Source organism: Bos grunniens, chromosome 2, assembly GCF_055505025.1.
Source record: "Bos grunniens cultivar Pamir isolate PY7600 chromosome 2, Bosgru_T2T1.0, whole genome shotgun sequence".
NCBI classification, from domain to species: domain Eukaryota; kingdom Metazoa; phylum Chordata; class Mammalia; order Artiodactyla; family Bovidae; genus Bos; species Bos grunniens.
The window spans coordinates 47,920,152-47,943,856 of NC_141166.1; the positions used below are offsets into that span (position 1 = coordinate 47,920,152).

The 23,705-nt window shown below is 42.0% G+C and overlaps 1 protein-coding gene across 18 annotated transcripts in view; it reads right to left on the reverse strand.

The window, feature by feature from the left end:
- SPATS2L (spermatogenesis associated serine rich 2 like) overlaps nucleotides 1–23,705 on the reverse strand; it is a 191,773-nt gene that overhangs the window by 106,260 nt on the left and 61,808 nt on the right. For 2 of the 18 annotated variants that reach the window (XM_086346834.1, XM_086346781.1), the window contains exon 1: nucleotides 7,861–8,100. The exons of 10 other annotated variants lie outside the window; for them this stretch is intronic. The gene's annotated coding sequence lies outside the window, so the exon portion shown is untranslated. Of the gene's footprint in view, nucleotides 1–588; nucleotides 887–1,054; nucleotides 1,314–3,900; nucleotides 3,968–7,860; nucleotides 8,101–23,705 lie in introns of those variants that run through there. 6 more of the 18 variants (XM_086346867.1, XM_086346809.1, XM_086346813.1 and 3 more) reach the window with 5 other exon arrangements.

Consider the following 23,705-nt stretch of genomic DNA (forward strand, 5'->3'; position numbering starts at 1 on the left):
TTCAACAGCTTAGGAATGTTTGAAATTTTTTTTCCTGTAATTTTATACTTTGGCTTTCAATTTTACATATAGCCCAGAGAAAAATAAAGATCAAGGAAACTGTTGAAATTTTATTTATGAAACCTCAGATTAATCTCTTACCTCAAAAACTTATTAGGAGAGATATCAGTCCCAAAGGAAAGAATTTCACTGTTTATCACCAATATATCATCTGTATACTTCTCCAGTGTAAAATTAATAATGCACAACTATAGTTACCACCAATCACTTCATGTACAAAGTTATATCAAACTGAACTTACTTATGCGAAAATCTTACTTAATATGCATTAATGCTAGTCAGAAAATCTACTAGTTTGTAAAAAAGAGAAATATTCTTTATGAAAAATAAACCTGAAGAGTATAAATTCTGGAACATATGTTTGTTTCATCATTTCTAATTAATATAATTCAGAGAAGGTTAATACATACAACAACCTGAACAATTGAAAAAGATATTACATATATATTAATATATCTCATGCAATCATATAAATTATAAAAAGTTAAGAGTGTAAAAGAAGGTGTTAGTTGCTCAGGCATGTCTTACTCTTTGTGACTGCATGGACCATAGCCCACCAGGCTCTTCTGTCCATGGAATTCTCCAGACAAGAATACTGGAGTGAGTAGCCAATTCTCCTTTCCAGGGTATCTCCTGACTCTGATCAAACCAGGGTCTTCTGCCTTGTAGGTGGATTCTTTACCATCTGAGCCACCAGGGAAGCCCAATCTCTGTTTTCGCTTGTTTCACTGCGTAGGCAGTAATAAAAGTTTCACTTTTGTTTCTCTGAAACCTATTACTACTCTTAGACTGACTTTCCTGTTCTCAGGTATCCTATTACTTTTCTGGAATGGAATTTAGAGGCAGAGGAAATACATAAGAAAAAAAAAACTTAAATAATCATTTTAACAATTTTTTCAAGGTCATTTATGCAAAGTCCTCCCATGATTTATAAAAACCTAATAGAGAATGTCAGTTGGTATGGGAGGGTGGAGGTCAGAAAAAAGAAACTTACTCATGTCATTTACTTGCAAAGCCAGATTTGAATGCGGGCTGGTCTGAACTGGAATGTCCTGTAAAATACTTCCTGGATTTCAAAGGCATGCTAAAGAAAAGGAATGTAAGCTGTCTCAATACTAATTTATGTCAATCGTGTGTTGAAATGATAATATTGGATGTGTTGAGTTAAATAAAACATTATTAAAATTTAACTTCACCCATTTCTTTTCACTTTTTTTACTGTGACTACTAGGAAAATTTACACGGCCTATGTGGCTTACATCTGCTAGAAGCTGGTGTCCTGGAGCAGTGGTTCTTTGAGTGGGCTTCCCAGAGGAACAGCATCTGAGAACTTGTTAGAAATGTAAATTCTCAGCCCATTTCCAGAAGGACTGGATCAGAAGCTTTGGGAGTGGGTACAGTGGTCAGTGCTCCAACCAGCCCTCCAGGGCATTCAGACCCACAGAGACTAAACTGTGAGATCTGCCGCCTGGGAATATTAAGAATGGGCCTCTTCTTTGATCCCAGCCACTACACACAACAGACTCTCCAGAAGCCTAGACAGATAAACAGGGTGTGGGGGCTTAGGGGTGGTTTCCTACCAATTACCTTGTTAGGGAATGGTCATTTCACCAACATACTAATTATAATAATAGCAATAAATATGGAGCACTAATATTGTGCCAGGCACTCTCCTTAGTGCTTGACATGAATTTATCCATTTAACCCTTATACCCCTATAAAGTAGAAACTGATTATCCCCATTTCATACACATGAAGGCTGAGCAACAGAGGTTCAGTGACTAACCCCGGGTGCATGGTAAGTGACAGGGCCAGGACTCAAGACACAGGCATTGTGACTCTGGGGCCCAGAGCCACTGTGCTGGAAACACTTTAAAACCGTCACAAACAAGTCACGGAGCGTATATGAACTGCAGGAAGAACTCTGCGAGGAGAATAAAACCAGTCCCAGTCACTGCCTTCTCCAGTGAGGCAGGGATGTGATGTATGCCTTGTATTATACATTCACAGGGCACACAGACTGCAGAGCGAACCACGAAACTCGCACGGGAATGGGCAGGAATGTACCTATTATAAAGAGATGGCTGTTTTCCTTCAGCTTCTGCCTCTGATGAGAGTGTTAGAAGCTGCATTTAGTGGGCCGTTGGCCAACAAGCTGCTTCCTGGTTCTATGATGCTGCCCAGAGGCGCCACGACATTCCAGGGTCTAATGTTTAACTACTACATCTTTCTAAATTAAAGTGTCTCTGTAGCCAACTTTTGTACAGCCTTGACAGTGTTGGGATCACATAGATCTTGAGACGTCATCTTGTGGCTGCCTCAGAGAGGAAGAATCGGGGCTGATCTTGTGGTGCTAAATGCTAGGTCATTTCAGTCGTGTCTGACTCTGTTGTGACCCTGTGGACCGTAGCCTACCAGGCTCCTCTGTCCATGAGAGTCTCCAGGCAAGAATACTGCAGTGGGTTGCCATGCCCTCCTCCAGGGGATCTTTCCCAACCAGGGATTGAACAGGAGTATCATGTCTCCAGCATTAGCAGGAGGGTTCTTTTATCACTAGCGCCACCTTTCAAGCCCTGATCTTGTGGGGAGGAAATCAATTATATGACGTGACTGGAAAAGTAGCAGAAAGCCTCTCAGTCAAAACAGAGCACCCCATGATCTACCAGAGTGTCAAAGCCTAAGCTGGGAAAATCTCTTAAGAGATAGCTACACTCTTACTTAGCTTATGGCATGCTATCATCATCTCCTGGAGAAAGAGTGACTTCATACGTTAGTTTATTTCATTCTCTACTGCCATCATTTGGCCCTTCGCAGAGAGTGGTGCTCTGAGAGAATGGGAGACAGGACAGGTAAGAGAGAATGGGAGACAGGACAGGTGAGTTTTGATAGAGATCTAGGGAGAGGCTGCAAATTTATCTATGGGGCCACCATTCGTCCTGGTGGAACATCTGAGCAGAGGTTCTAGGTTGTCAGAGTATAGCATGAGGGCCTCAGGTCTCCAGCTGCAGAAAAAGAGGATGGAGTTCTAGGAAAGGAAAAGTAATTTCCCTCTTACCCTTTGAGTTCTTAGTTGGGACCCCCATAATAAAAGACAGATTAATATGAGAAAAACAAACACATGCTTATTAACATGTATATCTCATGGTATCACTCAGTTGTATTTGACTCTTTGCAACCCCATGACTGTAGCCTGCCAGGTTCCTCTGTCCATGGGATTTTCCAGGCAGGAATAATGGAGTGGGTAGCCATTCCCTTCCCCAGGGATCGAACCCACGTCCCTTGCATTGCAGGCAGACTCTTTACCATCTGAGCCACAAGGGAAACCCCGTATCTCATGGACACATGGAAGATGGTCAGGAGAAAGTGAAGAATTCTCCCCAAGGTAGCCTAGAATTCAGGATAAATACCATCTTAACAGGGAAAGCAGAGGGGGTACAAGCCTCTGAGGGGACAGTGAATGATTTTTAGGAAAGACAAGTCCTTAAAAGGGCAGATGGAAGCTATGATAGCTTGTGACAAAGTCTGCTGAGTGTGGTGTCAATTCTAGTCTCTTCTGTGAGGAGAGTCAACTTGCCCCCTGCGAGTTTCACCAACCAGGGAGGGAATTTATGGCAACTGAGTTCTTCTTGGACGATCTGTCTTTAAGCAGAAAAGCGGAATTCAAAGAAAGCCTCTTCCTGTATTTGCTGTTTTTCAGTGCCCATAGCTCACCAAATACACCAAAGCAGCATATTTGGGGGTACCATGCTCTGAACTCCCCAGGCATGTTTTGGGATGGCATCTTCTCCAACCTTCAGAGCATGGGACCTCTGTGGCCCTTTGCAGCTCACAGGTACTCAAGTCTGTAACGGCCCTTGGGGTGATAGGAGCAGTGAGCAGCCAGAGCAGCTGAAAGCTGAAAATTTACCTTAAAAAAAAAAAAAAAAAGACATGGGTGCTATCTCCCATATATTTGGCTATTTCTCTGTAAAGATTATCTTTAAACTGGCCAAGGACTAACTGTCCAGTCACCTAAGCACAGTCAAGGGGACTGACATGCTAGCTCAAGAGGGAAACAGTGCTCCCTCTATGAAACTGGAACCTTGTCTAAATGTAACAACATATAGGTTTTCCATTGCTCAACTTTTCCATTGTTTAATCTCTCTTCCGTTTTGTGCTCTCTTTCCCTTCACTCCCACCTTTACTGTTCCTTATCTGGTCTTGTAATTACTGAGGTCTCTCATATTCCAAGTACTTCAGCTCTTTCTTCTGTGGTTTAATTCCCACAGTTTAATAAAGGTTCTTGTGCGGTGCCTTGCTCCTTGGAGGAAAGTTGCTTTAATTATTAGGAATGAGGACACATAAACAATGAAACAGGGAACGGTGGCTGAAATACGACTTTCATATGAAGACTCCTAACCTAGACTTTTTTTGTTTAATTTGGAGGGGGAAAAAAAGATCTCAAGGTTGCATTTTTATTCAAAGACACTTCAGTGGACTAAACCCACTGTTAGAACAGCTTCACGGAAAAGCATTTTAGGGGCAAATGTCAGGGGAAAAAAAATTCACATTTAAAAGCCCAGTCTCTGCCTCTTTTGAAAAGCAGAGTTAGCCTTTGGTTTAGAAATGTCACTGCCTACTAAGTTCTTTGTAGGGGGAAGAAAGAAAATTGAATGTTTTCTTTAAACAGGTCATTAACAGTCAATACTTATTTGAAAAATCCTGCTTCCAGAGGCAGATAAAAGCTTCCAATCACTTAGGATATCACTTGAGCATATCCAGGGCAAGATGGGCTGATGCAAGTTTCAGACCTTTCTGAGAGAATGTCTTGACTCAACAGCCCTGGGTGCTTGTAGAGGAGGCAGAGTCATCTGGATTGTACGCCCTTGTACACACTGCACACACAGAGTGGTCTGGGAGAGCACAAAGCAGACTTGATGGCGAGCCCAGCTTTGCATTTTCCATTTTAGTACCGGCAAATGCGTATGAATGAAGATTAACCATTTTTGCATAAAGTGCCAAACCACCTCCTCACTCACTGCAGCAGAATGCAAATAGGAGCAAAAGAGCAAAGGACAGCTAAAATAAACGCGTAGATCTCAGGCCCCTGAGAACACAGGGGGAGGGTGCATGGCAAGCTCTATTAGCATTCATCTGTGGCCTGATTTTTCTATTTAATTTGAAATTATTTCATTGCATAGGTCTCTGACAGCTCGAGAATATAAATAAATGCCTTTTTCTAAAAGTGACCCAATGCTGGCTCCTGGAAGACTCTGCTTCTGATTGCTGGGCTTTCAAGCAAACATGTGTTTCCATAGAGATGTGGGTGAGCGGGGCCCAGTGCAAGTACCCACTTGTATCAGCAATTCAATTATGCTCCGTTCTTTCAAGATGCAATGATGTCAGCTCAAGTCTTTACAACAGGCCCATCCTCAGAGATGCCTTGGGAAAGGTGAAGTGGCTGGCGTTTTGAGGTTCGGAAGAATAAATCCATTCTCTCCAAGCATGCTATAATAAGCTGTCTGCCCACAGATCACACCGCCTTGCCCACCACCCCTCTGCTGCCCACGGAACAAATCCCAAACCCCAGAAGCTTTCAGACAAAAGATCAAGCACAGTTCTCCTCACACCCCTGAGCACCAAAGCACCTCACACCAACTCCCCAAATGTTGAAAAGGAAATAACAAGCCTTCTCTTTTTTTTCCCTTTCCCCCAGCTCTTTACCCAGCTATGGCAATTCCTACACAAAGTTTTTTCTTAATATCTGACAAACATTTACTAAACACCTACATGCTGGGCTCTACAGAGAATGCTGGCAATGGTCACAAAATAACACTTATGGAACTCTTCCTGTAAACCCCAGGTGGCTCAGACTGTAAGGAATCCAGGTTTGATCCCTGGGTCAGGAAGATTCCCTGGAGAAAGGAATGGCTACCCACTCCAGTATTCTTGCCTGGAGAATTCCATGGATAGAGTAGCCTGGTGGGTTACAGAGTTGGACACGATGTAGCAACTAACACACCCACATACTCTCCTGTATACACAAGTATGAACTTGGGCACTTACCAAGTATGAACTCATTTAATTCTCATAAAGACCCTGTGGAGTATGTTAACCTTCATTTTATAGAGAAAGAAATGTGAGCACACAATGGTGAGCTCCTTAAGTCACACTGCAGGCAAGTGCCTGAGCTGGGATCTGAACTCGGACCTCCTGACTCCAGGAGTTCAGTTCAGTTCATTTCAGTTGCCCAGTCATGTCCGACACAGCAACCCCATGAACCGCAGCACTGCAGGCCTCCCTGTCCATTGCCAACTGCCAGAGTCTACCCAAACCCATGTCCATTGAGTCGGTGATGACATCCAACCATCTCATCCTCTGTCGTCCCCTTCTCCTCCTGCCCTCAATCTTTCCCAGCATCAGAGTCTTTTCAAATGAGTCACCTCTTCTCATCAGGTGGCCAAAGTATTGGAGTTTCAGCTTCAACATCAGTCCTTCCAATGAACACCCAGGACTGATCTGTTTTAGGATGGACTGGTTGGATCTCCTTGCAGTCCAAGGGACTCTCGAGAGTCTTATCCAACACCACAGTTCAAAAGCATCCATTCTTCGGCACTCAGCTTTCTTTATAGTCCAACTCTCACATCCATATATGACCACTAGAAGAACCATAGCCTTGACTAGATGGACTATTGTGGACAAAGTAATGTCTCTGCTTTTTAATATGCTGTCTAGGTTGGTCATAACTTTCCTTCCAAGGAGCAAGCGTCTTTTAATTTCATGGCTGCAATCACCATCTGCAGTGATTCTGGAGCCCTAAAAAAATACCTGCCCCCAAAGGAGCTTAAACCATGTGACAGAGATAGATATACAAGCAAAAATACAGAAAAGAGGAGGTGGGGGAGGAAAGCAGCATGTGGACTCAGGAAATTAGACCTGGAATTGAACTGGCTTAAGGTTTGGGGCAGAGCACCACTGGGGTTGCGATCAACCCAGCTAGCCAGTCTCATCAGAGGGTTAGGGGCAGACTTGCAGAGGGGGTGGGCTGGAAGTCGGCTTGTTTTTACAGCAAATCTTGAAGGGAAACACTGATACCCATCTCCAAAGAAAACACGCACTGCGGTTCTGCATTATAGCTCTGGCCTGGCAAAGAAAAGTACTAACAAAACCTGGCAAACAAAGCTCTACCTTCACCGCCAGTTCAGGGAAGTGGTCTCATTTGTCACGGAATAAACATCTGGTAAAGAAAGCCACCATCTCTCCAGAGCGTATTCTGGTTTCAAAAACCTTTCTTCTAAGGAACTCACAATATTCCTGCTTCATTAAGTCAGCACCCTCCCAGTAAACACTGAATGGTTTTCTCAAAGTAGTGGAGAAAGTCAGGTCCCATCTTCTTCCTTGAAACGTTTGCCCCTGGCACCGACTGAATCAAAACAGGCTATGATGGCATCTGCTGGGAGAGAAATGCTAGGGAACTGAGGCAGAAGAGAACTAGAGGCAGCCGGACCCTCTCATGCCTCCTTCCCCAACCCGGTACCATTGCTCCTAAGCCTTTCTCACAAAATCCACCTCAACTCACTTGGTAAGGCGTCCAAATCAGGGCTTCCCATGCCCGGCTTGGCTGCCTTTCTCAACAGACAGATAAGCCTTTCCCCTGAACTGACCACCTTTAGCAACTTGCTTTTACTGTGTCCAGTCATCTTAACAGTGTGACTCAGGTGGAGTCGGAGACTGGGATAAGTAGCAGGATCCTGAGTGTGGTGGCAAGATAACCAGGGGTGGGATGGTGGCTGAGGACATCTGAGGCTTGGAGGGACTCACCTTCTGCGAAAATGCTTGTTTCCTTGTATCCTTGTTTCCTAAAACTGCCCCGTGCTCTGGCTTTCAGGCCTCTGTTAGCGAATGCTCAGTTTTTCGTTCTTCCCCACTTGGGGAAGGCAGAGCTGTAAGATTGAACTTGGAACTTTTACACTGACTGCCCCAGAGACTCAGAGACAGTGCGGGCGGGACCGCAGTCATCCTTCCAAAGGTCAGTTTCTGAGAATGTGAGTCAGTTAAGGGCTTCTAATCTTTCTGTGACACCAGGATAGGCAGGTCAATCAATCAGCAAACATTCCTCGCCCTGCACCTCCTCCCTGTTCTAAAACCTGTTCCTGGCTCCAGACCTAACTGGAGGCAACTGCCAGCTAATCTTACACCCAATGAATAAGGTACTACTGTGTCCAGGGGTATATACATTTTATTTGGGGTGATGCTCTCACCCATAGGAATGAAGTTTTTTAAAGTGGATTTTACCAATGAAAAGCCAGTGTGAGGAGCTTGGGGGTGGGGATAACCATTGGAACTCAGAAGAGAGAAGGCTTTCTTGCCTGTCAGGCCTGTGTCACCTACAGGCACCGTGGTCTTATACATGTTTGTTTGCTGGTTTGATGTTTAAAAAAAGAAAGAAAGAAAGAAAAATCCCTCGTAAATTCAACACATTCTGAGAAAGGCACTATTTTTCCTTAGGTTCAGGCCTCTCTTTGTCCCCATCGTCTCACTAACTACTCCCAGGCAGTCAGCCAGAGAGCTTCATAGCCAGCCCTGTGGCAGGGGTGTCTGCATTAATTATGGTGCCATAGTCACCAGACACACAGTATCTTTGGTGTTTGTTGTTCAGTCGCTCAGTCATGTCCAACTCTTCATGACCCCATGAGGTGTAGCAGACCAGGCTTCCCAGGCCTTCACCATCCCCAGGAATTTGCTCAAACTCATGTCCATTGAGTCAATGATGCCATCCAACCATCTCATCCTCTGTCATCCCCCTTTTCCTCCCACCTTCAATCTTTCCCAGCATCAGGGTCTTTTCCAGTGAGTCAGCTCTTCGAATCAGGTGGTCAAAGCATTGGAGCTTCAGCTTCAGCATCAGCATCAGTTCTTCTAATGAATATTCAGGGTTGATTTCCTTTAGGATTGACTGGTTTGATCTCCCCTTGCTGTCCAAGGGATTCCCAAGAGTCTTCTTCAGCACCATAGTTTGAAACCATCAATTCTTTGGTGCTCAGCCTCATTTAATGACTACTGGAAAAACCATAGCTTTGATTTAGCTTTGTATTGGCAAAGTGAAGTCTCTGCTTTTTAATATGCTGTCTAGGTTTGTCATAGCTTTTCCTCCAAGGAGCAAGCATCTTTTAATTTCATGGCTGCAGTCACCATCCACAGTGATTTTGGAGCCAAAGAAAATACAGTCTGTCACTGTTTCCATTTCCCCCATCTATTTGCCACAGAATCAGGGTCCCCTAAATGATCACAAAGAGGAAACACTGCCCATTTTCTGCTATTCAGATTCTTCTTTATCTTCTTATGATAGAAAATAAGTAACTGCAATTTACCAAGTTTGAATCTCAACTCTGCCTCTTACTGGTTTGGGGACCTAGGTAAGTTACTCAACCTCTCTACACCTTCATTTCCTCATCAGTAAACTGAGGCTATTTATAGTAACTACCTCAGAGTGTAGTAATGAAGATGAAATGAGTTCACATTTTTCAAGTGATTAAAACAGTGCTTGGGGCACATTATGCATTATAAAATAAATCTAAATAGATAAATAATCTCATCAATTCCTCCAAAGCATATGTGGTTGCTTTCCTCCATCTTCACTTTGCAGGTGAAAAACTATGCCATAAAAGGCTATGGTCATGCATCTGGCCAGTGATGGAGCTGGTCCTTGAAACACAATCTTCTGACCACAAGTTGCCCTCATGTAGATATACCCTTTCCTCACCATGGATGCTGCCACTTTAAATGAGGCAAAGGGCAATTAGAGGGAGCTGTGGGTGGCAGCACAAGGCTGAGGCCTGACTGCAGCATCCTGAGAGACTCCCAGGGCTTGGTGTCCACAGAGCCATTTGTTTATCATGTTCTTAAAATTTCAGCACAAGCAAAAGTAAATCCAAGACTATAACACCTCTTCTTTGTAGAATGACTCAGAAACCCATGCCAGATCACACTTTCCTGCCCTATGTTGGCAGGTGTGGTCAGTGCTCTAGTGACCAAGTTGACCTTCAAGGTACTTGTCTTCAGAGGGCAATGAGCAGCTATAACACGGAAAGGATAAAGTTCAAATAAAGTCTTAGAGCTAATAACAGAAGAGCTTAAAAATTATGAAATCTCCTTTGATACATGCTGATTTTAGGTAATTGTATCAAGATGGATAAAAGAGAGAATTAACATAATTTTAATGTCCTTGAATTTATTCTAATGCAATCACAGATAATAAAACTCATTTTGACTGATAGGTTCAAAATTCTAGACATCATATTCACTGCCTTAGCAAATTTTATTTCAATTTCTAGCTATAATAAAAAATAAAAATTTGCCAACTGAAATATATGCTGTTTTGGGAAAATTAATAAGTACTTTTAAAAAATGAATTACAGAAAGAATCCCTTCCTTTTAAAAAGCCTGTCTCTGACCAATTCAATTTCTCCTTTCTCTTTTCCAAAGTACTTAGGAGAGTGTCCTTGACCTTTGAAATGTTCAATAAAGACATGTGGAAAAAGAGGAATAAATAAATGTCTTCTCACTTTTATTTTTCTTTTCTTGGTTGCAATGATTTACTCCCCAGGTTTCAACATCAAGTATTGGGGAATCACTTAAAACGAGCGTTGTCACATTAAAACAAGCGGTGTCAAATGCCACTCTAGCCACCTCACTTACACACCCTCCAATCCACTCCTTCTCCTTCTCCCCACTTATCTCCAACCCAGCAGTGTTCCAGCCAGTCATGGACACTGAAGCCCTCTATATCTTCCCATATTGGACCCCACGTATCCCATGTCTTTAACCAGGTAACTTTCCCAACATCTCCTACTTATTTTCTTAACTCAGAGACTTGTATGCAGGATAATCAGGTAGCTAGACTAGCCCTCCCGTTCACCTCCATCAAAGCTCTGTCTGAAAATGTATCTTTTCTATGGAATATGAGGAAAAAAGAGTGGTTTCTAGCCCAATGCTAAACACATTTAACCACTAACCTCACCATTAAATACTCTCTAACTCCACCTATACGTATGGATTTTCGTTGTTGTTGATACCCTTATGCACACTATGGGTTCTTTGTAAACCTTCTCACAAACTGTCTGCTTATTTCTTTAGTGTACAGCAATCAAAGGCCTGAAAGCATGCACCTTGCTCTGAGTCTCAGCCTGCCCTATGGCTCAACTCACACTGGGTGAAGTTTGGAAGGTACCAAATGCTTATGACTGTCTATAAGCCACAGCGATATATAGTTTAATCTCTTCCAAATCATTTTTCTAAAGACTGAATGATTCAAAACTGGTTTTTGTACAGTAGTTCAAATATTGTACAGGTCTCTCAAATAAATATAATACCATATATTACTTCCCTTTGAAAGACTTTCTGTTAGTCATCCAATCTACTTTAAAGCAATTTTGAGGTGTAAATGTATTAGGTTTTGATAACTTATCTGATGAAAAATATCCATCTCTCACAGCCTTGTTTCCATTTATACCCATTCTTGGCAGATGATAGAGACAAACAATCAGGGCTGTCTGGCTTTTTTCACTAATGTTAAACATTTCATTACCCTGCTGTAGAACACGTCCTCTGAGTGTGCCTTCCATGGGTGGACACTGCATGTGTAGGGGTGTGCCTGTGTGTATTGCTGTGGGAAATAAGACTCAATGCCTATTCCTGAGGTGTGTATATTGTAGGGGTATGAGTGATGCCAGAGCCAAGAGGAATTAGAATCTTAAATCATTCTGAAATGACTACAACCATGTTTATAAAACAGGCTTCTCGATGGGTGAGATGGCTTCAGTTTAGGTGGGTTAATCAGGGGAGAGGAGGCGCTCTTTTGCACTGCTTTGAGGCAGTACTGCCAATGATGCGAATGGCATTTCAGGTAAGAGAAAGAGCAAAACCAAAACCTCTCTGGCATGAACGAGTCAGCCATGCATGAGGCCAGAAAGAAAACCCACCTGCGCAGTCCACAAAACTCAACAAAATATTTACTGGGAGTCCATTTATGTGTCTTGGCTAGATGAGATGTGTTTAGCTAATGGTAACTCAGCGTAATTTTAAGATAGGCTTCTGAAGGAGATAAGATTAGCAGGCAGTAAGTAATTAGATGACATCAGAAGGCAGTATGTGAAAAGGTGTTATGTGCTTTGGTTTCAATTATACGCTTGTCCTGTTCGTAACAGCGAAGAGATAACATCCTTGTTTCGTTTTCCTTTTAGCAACTGGGAGAGTTCTTTCTCATTCCCACCCCACCCCAACTCCACATCCCACCCCACTGTCAGAAACCAGACTCTATTTTCTCTGCTATTCTTGAAATGCTGAATTAAATACTGGAGTTTTGTTGTTTTTTTAAACCAGTTCAACTTGATTCTTTGTCCTTACAGTTTTGTAAAAACATTAGTTTTAATCTGACTAACATGAAAGGCCTGCAAACAAACAAAAGCTATGAAGCCAAGTTTCACTTAGCTCTAGGAAAGAAAGTCATAAATTATATTAAAGATTTCATTTGGTTTTATTTTTCACCTGGGAGATGACCAACGGCTAATACTATGTACTTTACCAAATTCAGCCTTGAAAAAGAGATAATTAGACACTGGAAACATATTCCTGTTGTTTTACTAAATGCTTCTTTTAAAAATGAGGAAGTCTTAAAGAGGAAAATGTCTCTGAAAATTAATCTACTTAGAAAAAAAAAATCTATTTCTGAATGGCTATCAGCCAGACTTAACTTGGTTTCATTTTTCATTTCAAGCTTTCAAATAATATCTCACTAGACAAAATGAGAGGAATGGAAGTCCTTACCCCATTTTTCTCAGGGAAGAAATGGGGTAAGAATTGAGGAAACACTACAAAGATGACCTAAAGTCCATAGTTTTACTTTAGTTTTTAAAAAATCCTGAAGCTATGCTGTATAATGGGAAAAAATAAATTTAGCTATGACAAAGCATTCCCCTTCTTCAAACCTGTGAATAATCAGTCTGTTGCTTTACAAAGACTTCTCATGATAACACTGCTATTCCCAGATAGCTCAGTTGGTAAAGAAACTGCCTGCAATGCAGGAGACGGGGGTTCAATTCCTGGGTCTGGAAGATCCCCTGGAGAAGGGATAGGCTACCCACCCCAGTATTCTTGGGCTTCCCTTGTGGCTCAGCTGGTAAAGAATCTGCCTGCAATACAGGAGGTTTGATTCCTGGGTTGGAAAGAACCCCTGGAGAAGGGACAGGCTACCCACTCCAGTATTCTGGCCTGGAGAATTCCATGGACTGCATGGTCCATGGGGTCGCAAAGAGTCGGACACGACTTAATGACTTTCACTTTCATCCTTTACTGAACATATTCATTCATTAGGTATTCACTTAGAAAACACTGCCTAGCACCTTCTGTGTCAGGCACCAGCCTACTTGTTTGGGGCTACAATAGTGAAGAAACACCATGCCGTATAATTTTCTCTTTATGTCTACTTCCTGAGTCCTCAGGATGTTCCTGCAAGGAAGGTGTTATTGTTGCCATCTTCTAGATGAGGGAAACTAGGCATTGAAACTTTAAGGCCAAGGTCCCAGAGCCAGTTAATAGCAAGAAGGGGACTCAAACTCTGGGATTGACTGTCAAGCTTCTGCTTATTCCACTAGTCTGCTGCCATTGTTTTGGTTCAACGCAAATAAAGGGACTCATTTAAAAATTATTTAGTGGGTTCATTCCACTAAATTGAAAAACCTTAGTATTCCCTAGAACTAGAATCAAAAATGGAAAGTTGACTTGGTTAAAAAAAGTCAAATGGGGTAGAAAATTATTAATGGGAAAAAGAACAATGATTTAAATTTCGCTCTAAGATTGCACTTGGTTGACAATCACACTATTCATTGGTCATAGTGAGCCAATATTAAATGAAACTCCCAAGACTTCCTGATTTGCTATAAGTCCTATCTTTCCAATCTTTACTTTTGCAGTTGATTTATTTGGAACTTGAGTGTATGAGTTTACATTTGGCTCAAATTAATTTTATCTTTATTCACTGGGCTAATTTTTCCATTCTATTATTATTTTGGGGGTGGGGGCACCAAAGCTCTAACTTTACATACCTGTACATTTCACTTTGTTGTTGTTTATTTATAGTTGCTAAGCTGTGTCCAACTCTTTTTGCGATCCCATGGATAGCAGCTTGCAAGGCTCCTCTGTCTGTGGGATTTCCCTGGGAAGAATACTGGAGTGGGTTGCCATTTCCTTCTCTAGAGGATCTTCCCGACCAAGGGATCGAACCCATGTCTCCTGTGTTGGCAAGTGGATTCTTTACCACTGAGCCACCTGCAAAGCCTCACATTTCACTTTGGTCATCCACATATTGATGGATATAATTCATATAACTTATGCCATTAAGTAAACAGTCTGGGCTTGAATCTCAGTTCTGCCACCTATAAGCTCTGTGACCTTGAGGAAGTTACTTCAACCCTCTGTGCTGCTTATTTGTAAAGTGGAGATAAAAATCTCAACTATATAGGACTATTGTTTTACATAAATGAATACATACAGAGTAACAGAAGAGTTTAACAGATGGTTCTTATTTCTATTATTTTTATCAGAGTAATCGTCATTCAAGTCATTGATAAAGGATCTAGAAAATAACACAAGTAGATGTCAATAGATCACATGGACCCATTCTTTAGCACTTCTTGGGCTTGGTTATGCAAACCTAGCTGTGAATCCACTTGACTATTCTTTTATTCAGTTCATAGTTCTCATTAAATTCATAATAGGATCTTGAGATGTTGTGAAAACTGCCTGGATGAAATCCATATACACCATATCTACCACATTTTCTTCATCTTGCATTCTAGTTACTCTAGTGAACAGGAAAATCATTTAGTCCTGTTTGACTTCTTCTTGGTGCCTAATAGTTACCTCTTTCTTTTCTGAGTGTTCTCAAAAGTTTCAGAATAAATTTTTGAATTTTCCTGGGATTTCATATTTTCTATTTTTTGTCAATCACCAGGCACTTGGGGGGCTTTCCATTCACAAATGCCTCCAAGATGGCTGGCTAGAGTGGAACAGTTACAGGCATGAGTGTTCTCAGGCTACAGCCTGGGCCAGGAGACCCCGATCCACACCAAACAGCTAAGGATCTGGTGTTTCACGGCTGTGGGCCTCAATTCCCTCTTCTTTACATTTTGTTCTGTCTTACCAGGTGAGAAATCATGATCCTTGATTAAAAGGCAAACATAGGAAGAGATGAATAGCCTTTTGTTTTTCTCATCAGAGGTCCTATCCATTTCTTGTTCTTTTTTTCTACAAAAGTAAAATGAAAGTCTACCAAAACAAAACAAAACAAAAAAAACAACAATAAAAATAGTATCCCAGTCTTGACAGAAATAATAACTATGTCATTAGCAAAAATGGGCATAGTACTGAACATCACAAGCATTCCAGTTTTCTATGTTTGGCTTATTTTGTCACCGTCATTTTCTGTAGCATTGTTCCTTGCCAGCCTTTTAAGTCTCTTTTGTTGTTTTTAGAATGTTTTACATACTTCAGCTCACTCTGGACTTTAGGCTTCCTGACACTATTCTAATGGGATTATCTCTCTCTTTGGTATTTGTTCTGTGTTATTTGCCTCTCCCTGCATTCTTCTTGAAATGGTCTTTTATATTGTGAGTTACTTTGAGCATGCCCTTTATAGCCGCAGCCATTTCTTTTCCTCATTAGTTAGAACTTTTAACCCTTTAATTCTAATCATTCAAAAAACTGAACTGTTAGACTTGGAATGTGTGTGTGAAGGTGTACATTATCTTTGATAATCTGGAAAAATATTCATGATTATATTATCAGCATTTCATTATTGTTTACTGCTTACTTCATTACATATATAATGAATTGTGGGTGTGAGTATATGTGGGTGTGAGTATATGTGGGTGTGTGAGTGTCAGCTTTGTGCCAGGTACTGTCCTATTTGCTAGGATACAAAGATAAGTGTGAGAGATGCAACCCTGCTGTCTTAAAGCTTAAAGTGAAAGTGTTTCACTTTTAGTTGCTCAGTTCAGTTCAGTTCAGTTCAGTTGCTCAGTCGTGTCCTACTCTTTGCGACCCCATGAATCGCAGCACGCCAGGCCTCCCTGTCCATCACCAACTCCCGGAGTTCATCCAGACTCACATCCATCGAGTCAGTGATGCCATCCAGCCATCTCATCCTCTGTCGTCCCCTTCTCCTTCTGCCCCCAATCCCTCCCAGCATCAGAGTCTTTTCCAATGAGTCAACTCTTCGCATGAGGTGGCCAAAGTACTGGAGATTCAGCTTTAGCATCATTCCTTCCAAAGAAATCCCAGGGCTGATCTCCTTCAGAATGGACTGGCTGGATGTCCTTGCAGTCCAAGGGACTCTCAAGAGTCTTCTCCAACACCACAGTTCAAAAGCATCAATTCTTCGGCGCTCAGCCTTCTTCACAGTCCAACTCTCACATCCATACATGACCACAGGAAAAACCATAGCCTTGACTAGCCGGACCTTTGTTGGCAAAGTAATGTCTCTGCTTTTGAATATGCTATCTAGGTTGGTCATAACTTTCCTTCCAAGGAGTAAGCGTCTTTTAATTTCATGGCTGCAATCACCATCTGCAGTGATTTTGGAGCCCAGAAAAATAAAGTCTGACACTGTTTCCACTGTTCCCCATCTATTTCCCATGAAGTGATGGGATCAGATGCCATGATCTTCATTTTCTGAATGTTGAGCTTTAAGCCAACTTTTTCACTCCTCTTTCACTTTCATCAAGAGGCTTTTTAGTTCCTCTTCACTTTCTGCCATAAGGGTGGTGTCATCTGCATATCTGAGGTTATTGATATTTCTCCCGGCAATCTTGATTCCAGCTTGTGTTTCTTCCAGTCCAGCGTTTCTCATGATGTACTCTGCATATAAGTTAAATAAGCAGGGTGACAATATACAGTCTTGATGTACTCCTTTTCCTATTTGGAACCAGTCTGTTGTTCCATGTCTAGTTCTAACTGTTGCTTCCTGACCTGCATACAAATTTCTCAAGAGGCAGATCAGGTGGTCTGGTATTCCCATCTCTTGAAGAATTTCCCACAGTTTATTGTGATCCACACAGTCAAAGGCTTTGGCATAGTCAATAAAGCAGAAATAGATGTTTCTCTGGAACTCTCTTGCTTTTTCTATGATCCAGCGGATGTTGGCAATTTGATCTCTGGTTCCAGTTGCTCAGTCGCGTCCAACTCTTTGCAACCCCATGGACTGTAGCCCACCAGGCTCCTCTGTCCATGGGATTCTCCAGGCAAGAATACTGGAGTGGATAGCCTTTTCCTTCTTCAGGGGACCTTCCAAACCCAGGGATCGAACCCAGGTCTCTCGCATTGCAGGCAGATTCTTTACCATCTGAGCCACCAGGGAAGTTCTTAGAGCATAAACCTTCAGAGTAGAGATGAGTGCAGGGGAATTCTGATTGAGCCTGACACTGGACTTGTCAAGGGGTTTTCAGGAGTTTCGGGAGCACATAGAAAGGGCCCTAATCTGAATTTAAGGGTTGGGTTTCTCATTTCCTTTGTCATCTTCTCTTTTGGAGTCTCAGACTATAGAAGCACATCTACTTCTTTGACTATTTGAAATTTCCCTCCTGAAGTCCACAGCATGTATGTCACCTGCTCCCTGGTTATCACAAAAGCAAGATGACATCATAGCCACTGTCTTCCGAGTGCCTGAACGCAGCAGATGCCCACTGAATATCTGTTGAATAAATGGACACACATTCTTTCCATTTCTATTTCACCAAGAAATCTCTTCTTGGTTAAAATTTGATCCCCAAATAGACATTTCCTTCATCTTCTTTACCTTTCTTTTCTTTTTAAAATTTGTATTTATTTTTGACTGTGCTGGGTCTTCATTGCCACACAGGCTTTTCTCTAGTTGCAGAGAGTGGGGGCTCCCTCTGGTTGTGGCGCATGGGCTTCTCATCGCAACGGCTTCTCCTGTTGTGGAGCACGGGCTCTAGACTGAGCAGACGTCAGTGGTCGTGGCTCTTGGGCTCTAGAGCACAGGCTCGACAGTGGTGCACAAGCTTAGTTGCTCTGTGGCATGTGGGATCTTCCTGGATCAGGGATTGAACCCAGATCTCCTGCATTGGCAGGCAGATTCTTTACCACTGAGCCTCCAGGGAAGCCCTTCTTCATCTTTCTAAAGATGAAAATGTCAGTTAGGTAAACTGGTATCTAAGATTTGTCTTCATTTAAACATGAATAAGACTTCTAGTGATGCCCAAAGAGCTTAAGTCTCTCCACACCCCTACTAACTACCTTTGTGTCACTTCTGTACTCGATATCAGAAGTAAATTAGACGCCTGCTTCATATGGTTGCACAGTCTAAGTTCATTTATTTGCTCAGAACTATTTATTGAGTGCTTGCTATGTGCAAAGAACTGTTCTGGGCACTGTATTCTTTCCTTCTTCCTTTTAACTTCTCCAAACATGTCCTTCCCTGCATTTTTGGCTATTCACACTTCTGACTCACATAGAATGTCTGGATTCCTGCTCCATGGGAACAACTCATTTCCTTCTGTTTATTCTCCATCAAAAATACTGCCATGGACCAACTTTTTCTTAACTGCAGATTAGTTAAAACAGGTTTCTCAATCTTCTGATAATGAAAACCTTTCTTATTTTCCTATAATGCTATTTGAAATTTCAAATTAAGTAATCTAAAAAATCAGAGCTACAAGACAGCATACTACATTGTTTATAAAACAGTCCTGAATTTCCCTGGTGGTCCAGTGGTAAAGAATCCACCTGCTGGTGCAGGGGACACAGGTTCGATCCCTGGTCTGGGAAGACTTCACATGTGGTGCAAATAAACCTGCGAGTCACATCTACTGAGCCCATGCTCTAGGGCCCAGGAACCGCAATACTGAGCCCATGCACTTCAACTACTGAAGCCTGCATGCTCTAAAGCCTGGGCTTTGCAACAAGAGAAGCCACTGCAGTAAGAAGCCTGTGCACTGCAACCGGAGAGTAGCCCTGCTTGCCAGAACTAGAGAAAGCCCACAGGCAGCACAGAAGAGCCAGTGCAGCCAATAATGAAATAAATTAATTAATTAAAAATTAAAAACCCATATCACTCATTAAAAATAATAATAATAAAACAAAATAGACCCTCACCACCCACCATTAAGAATCACTGACATTAGTGATGGAAATAATTAACATTTTAAAAGAATATGGCCAAATTTAGAATATTCAGTTGAGCATCAAAATGATGAGTAACTTTCAAGATTTGAACTATATTTTATTTAGCCATATACCCTATATTTTGCATAAAAATTGGAATTCACTTTCAACAGTTCAGTTCAGTTGCTTAGTTGTGTCTGACTCTTTGCAACCCCATGAATCGCAGCACGCCAGGCCTCATTGTCCATCACCAACTCCTGGAGTTCACCCAAACTCATAAACATTGAGTTGGTGATGCCATCCAGCCATCTCATCCTCTGTCGTCCCCTTCTCCTCCTGCCCCCAATCCCTCCCAGTATCAGGGTCTTTTCCAATGATTCAACTCTTTGCATGAGGTGGCCAAAGTATTGGAGTGTAGGACATGTAAATATGAGCACTAGTTTGTTAATTTTTCTAGCCTACTTTTTGAAAAGTAATTTAAGTAATCTATAATAAAATGCAAAAGCTGTTTCAAATAAACCACCACAATTTTCCACATGAAATAAAGATACACTCTTACTTGCTTAAAAACATAGATTTTCATCAAGGTTTTTGTACCAAGTATTTGAGTCATTAAATCATTTTCACTGGTTGTGATTTAGAGTAACTTGTACGTAGAGGAAGAACAAATGCATTTGTCTTTGGTGTTTTCCTGATGTGCTGCTAAAAGACTGTGCTCTGTCCAAACAAGGTCATGGCCAGCTGACCTGGAAGCAGGCTTTGCTGAGCCACAAGGTCAGAGATCATCATGGATTGCTACATAAGCAACAATATATAAAAGTAAGAGGAAAAGAAAGAGGAAAAGAACCCTGATGGTAATTACCCTATAAACTAGCCATATACAGTTTTGTCCAAAGATAAAAGAAATTCTGTATTGGACAAGATAACTTTCAGTTAAAAACAAAATAAAATATATTTATAGTGAGTTTACCTAGAATACTTATGGTATTGCTGTCTTAACCCATCAGGTATATAATTTTAATAACATTGAAATGAGCAAGGCTTCGTAGTAAGGTTAAGAAATAATTTTGGAGGCGGAGGAGGAGCTGTCGCGGTCAGCCGCCTCACAGCGATGGCGGCCGAGCAGGGCCGGCGGCGGCAGCGGCTGCGGCTACGTCCGGAGACAGCAGTGGTGGCAGTAGCGGTGGGTGGCGGGCCTGTGACCGGGAGCCACCCCTGGGCCCGGGCATCATGAGCCAAGGCCCCCCCACAGGGAAAAAAAGAAATAATTTTGAGGGGTGAGCAAGGCGCGGCCCAGGTCAGCGGGAGCAAGGTTCGTGCTGCACACTCAGAGAAAAAAAAAGAAAGAATTTTGAAATTCAGCTTTTAAGTCTTGAGTTAGTCATAATTACCAGGAAACAGAGAGCAAATTTTAGGAAAAATTAATTGCACCTACAGAGAAGGCAATGGCACCCCACTCCAGTACTCTTGCCTGGAAAATCCCATGGACAGAGGAGCCTGGTGGGCTGCAGTCCATGGGGTCGCTAAGTCGGACAGGACTGAGCGACTTCACTTTCCCTTTTCACTTTCACGCATTGGAGAAGGAAATGGCAACCCACTCCAGTGTTCCTGCCTGGAGAATCCCAGGGGCCGGGGAGCCTGGTGGGCTGCCGTCTCTGGGGTCACACAGAGTTGGACACGACTGAAGCAACTTAGCAATTGCACCTATAGAAACTCTTAGTAAATTACTACTTCAGATTACTACACATAAATATTAATGAAATACCTAAACATGTTTAATTTAGTAGCAAGATGTACTTGAGACATGGTAAGATTCTGATTCCTATGATAATAAGCACTAAGAATGTACATGGAAGCAGCCTCCAAAATCTTTAAGCTCAGATGCAGTCTTGTAGTTTGACACGGATTCCCTCATAAGGGATAACCCAGCAGACATCATGTGTGAGTCACTGCAATGATTAACATTTCATATTCATATTCTTATAGCTGGCATGTTGGTAGTTCTCTTTTTCCCTTTCATTTTCATATCAAATATTCCACATTGTTAATATATGGTATTATGTCCATTACCAACTCAAGTTCACCAAAAAAAAAAAAAAATTCAGCAAAACTTGCAGATCTTTTTCTTATTTGATAGTGCTGTTCTCATATAATGGCTTGTTTAATTACCTTCACTTGAAATTATTAGTACAGTAAAAGATTTCATTAAGCCCCTCTAGGTAAAAAATTAGTGGACATAAGAACCAAACAGTGGACATAAACAGAATTTATCATTTTCTCAGGCTTAAAAGGCTCCTTTCAGATGTTTCTATCAGTGTAGATGCAGAGAGTATTCCAGCAGAAAATAAGCCCTTGAGTTAAGGACAGAAAAATCAACACAAGAACAGGTATGAATCTAATGACCATTAATATACATATAAGTGGATGAAGTGAAATAATCAATCCATGTTCAAGAAATGAATTCTGTGGCAATGCTCCCAACTTATCATTTGCAAGGTGTGACTGACTACTGATTTATAGCTTCTGGATGGCTAACGAGTTGCATTAGAATCCCAACATGTTCATGATTGGAAAGAATTTCATATCATCTCAATGAAATTTCTCTTTTCATAAATGAGGAAACTGAGGGCCTACAGTTTCCTACATATAAAGCAAAAGTCACACACTAGAAAGTGGCAAGGCAAAGGCTTCAACAGAGGTCTTTCATTCTCTATTCATTCAAGAAAACTTTATTAAGCACTTCCTGAATATGAAGGCTGTGACAAGTATGAGGTAGAAAAGTAATAGTGAATGAAAGATGGACCCGGCCTCAGAGAACTTTGATTCTGGTGAGGGTTACCAGATAGATAAACAGGACACAATTCAACACAAACTATTATAGAGGAAACACAAGTTTTATTAGATGACTTTGACTTGAGGGTGGGAGCAAATAACTGAGATTAGGAGGATCAGGGGAAGCTTCCAGATGGATGCTAGGTCTAAGCTGTGCCCTGAAATAGACAGATAAATGGGTTACAGTGAAGAGGAAAAAACTAGGAAGACTATGATCTTAGCAAAGTGACCAGAATAAACCAAAGCACAGATGCAAAAAAGATTCAGGGCTGATGGGGGTGTTCAATATCCCTAAAACTGAGTGAAGAGAGAAGAGATGACTCCAAAGAGAGAAAGGTTTGTGACTTAAGTAATGGAGCTTCAGCTTTAACCTGAGGGGAGCAAGGTGTCCCTGAGTGGTCCTTCAAGGGAGTGAAATGGCCGGATGCATATTTCAGGAAGAACTCAGGGGCACTGAGGGGATCAGACTGGAATGAAGGGCAAGAGAAGTCTGTGAGCCCTTGATTTTGGAAAGAGGATGTCTTTCCTGGTCCTTAGAAAGAAGAAATGCCATATTAATAAAGACATAAGCTTTCTGGCTGATCCATCATCCATAGAAAAACTATGTTAGCCCAAGAATATCACTAGAGAATCTGAGTATCTCTGAGCTCACAGAAAAAGTCCAGTGTATGGACCAGCAAGACTAAAAATTAGGTTTTGAAACAAGGCCTCAATGGAAAGGGCCTGCCTAGGCAACCGGCTAGCAGCAGCCCACACAGAGGGTCACATCGCTGTCCCAGTCAAGCCAGCACAGTTGCCATCCTCCGGACCCCTGGGGCCTCCGCTGGAAATGGGGGTCATGACATTTGTTTATTTATTTCATAGTGATATTGTGAAGATACACCCCCTTCTTCAGCAAGAAGTGAGAGTAGTAATATCTATTTTATAATGATGCTGCTGCTGCCGCTGCTAAGTCGCTTCAGTCGTGTCCGACTCTGTGCGACCCCATGGACTGCAGCCCACCAGACTGGAGTGGGGTGCCATCGCCTTCTCCATGATGCTGCAAAGACTCAAAGATAACCACATGTAAACGTACATAGTTTTAGCACTTAAGTAGTAGGGATACAGTTCCACTGGTTTCTTTTCCTGTGATAATGCAAAAGCTGTTCTCTGTGAAAACAACTGACTCAACAAAGAGAGAAAAACCTGTGGCCTTCACTTCATTCACACTAGGCTCGACCCAGCTGACTTAATGAAGCAAGTCAGTGAATGCTACATTGTGAGGAGTGTCATTTCAGTGGGATTTTGTCAGTCATTAAAAAAAAAAAACAAAAACAGCAAAACAAGAATGAACACACACACACACACACACACACACACACACACACACAGAGTCCTTAAGTTAAAAAAAGAAAACAATCCAAGTTCATTATTCTCAGCACAGTCAGGCTCTAAGTTGGAGTGTCTTTCTGGAATGGCAGCCCACTTGGGACTCGCCCTCCCTCACCAGGGTGCTTGGCAGCTGGCCCTTTTCTCCTCACTACCACTGCTGGGAGTTTCTTTCTCCACCACACCACCAAAGCTTCAAACAGATCAGAAGAGGGGAAAACAATGGGGGTAGAACTACTTGAAGGAAGGACCTAAGAGTTAATGATACTCAAAACATGTTGAAAAGA